We start from the raw sequence: 1393 nt of genomic DNA on the forward strand, positions 1-1393 counted from the left end.
AGAAAGAAAAAAAAATGTCTAGCTGAACTAAGAACCAAACTGAGCATAAAGAAAGAAAAATAAGTGTTTTGGTGCAGATGAAGCGAAGCCGTGCATGGCAGCAAATACTCTGAAGATATTGATGCCAGCACTGTGTCAGAAAAAGATAACTAATAGAGTGTGTTCCTCCTCCCACAGGCTTCATTCTGATCATCTGGAGGGCTCATTTAATGCATGGGATACCACATTTAATATCGTCAATCATGGTGATAAATTGACTGTAAGAAATTGGCAAAATCTATTATCAATAGATATTATATTTCTGGGGCTACTGAATAGCATGAGATTTAAGAGTTTGCTTTGTCTAGGTACTAGGTACAAAAGGAAGGTGCTAACTGCATTTTGGGGCTCTTCTTTTCTTTTTTTTAATTTGAAGCTCTTGGTTCAAGACTGATTGGGTGCTGTCCTCCAAGAAAGAGTTGGTACTGGTGGGAGTAGCAGTTGCTGTTCCCATTGTGCTCATTGGCAGTGAGTCAGCACAGCCTGAAATGGCCCAATTCATGTTTGGACATGACCTTGAGGGCCCTCATTCATCCAGGGTCACTGAGTAGGGGCCCCACTCAGCAGCTGTTCTCCTTCATGTGGCAGCATCATAGCCATGAAACTCAGGCTGACTCCTGCAGTATCTTGTGCATCCGGCTGTGGTCATTGGTCACATCTTGCAGTCTTGGGGGCACCTTGCATGGGTCCCACAGTAGGAAGGCCAAGGTCCATGTCATGGGCCCTTATGGCCCCACAATGTTCCAGCACCCTCAGATATCACTGTGACAGGACCGAGATCACTGCTGGTGCCCAGCAGTGTGATGATGGTGCTCTTTCCAGCCTCAGTCTAGCCATGTGGGCCACCTGCTGGACATCACCCTCTATCACGTGGGCTGGCTGGGGCCCTCTGCGGGCAGCCTGGAGGTGGTGTTCCACACCAGCACTATCATCTCATAGCCTACCTGCACCGCTTGACCTGGTGGTGAGCCTGGTCCTCCCATGGCACCAAAAAGGGCAATCTTCTTAACAGCCATGCTTCAGGGTCATGGGGGTGCGAGGCCTTGGAGTCAAAAGACACACAATAATTGACCTGGACTCTTCTTCAAATTAATTTTCCATTTGGTGTCAGAGAAAATCTGTTGTATATATTGAAAATTGGGGTGATTTTCTTTAATGAAATACCTACAACCTATGTCCATAGTCTTTTGATCCCCTAAATTATTCAGATTTGAGTTTAAATCCAGCTTACTACTATATACTAGTGGTAGTAGGATTCAGCTAGATACTTCAACTTGCAAGGCTTCAGTTTCTTCATTTGCAAAATGAGGTTAAATTTATTTATCAAGGCTTGTTCACAGGACTGATGCAGAGG

General features: G+C 45.2%; 1 pseudogene; it reads right to left on the reverse strand.

Moving 5' to 3' along the window:
• Positions 1-404: 404 nt before the first annotated feature.
• On the reverse strand, positions 405-1055 carry LOC129630610 (flavin reductase (NADPH)-like; annotated as a pseudogene).
• Between the last annotated feature and the right edge of the window lie 338 nt (positions 1056-1393).

The sequence above is a fragment of the Bubalus kerabau genome, chromosome 17 (genome assembly GCF_029407905.1).
Source record: "Bubalus kerabau isolate K-KA32 ecotype Philippines breed swamp buffalo chromosome 17, PCC_UOA_SB_1v2, whole genome shotgun sequence".
NCBI classification, from domain to species: Eukaryota; Metazoa; Chordata; class Mammalia; order Artiodactyla; family Bovidae; genus Bubalus; species Bubalus kerabau.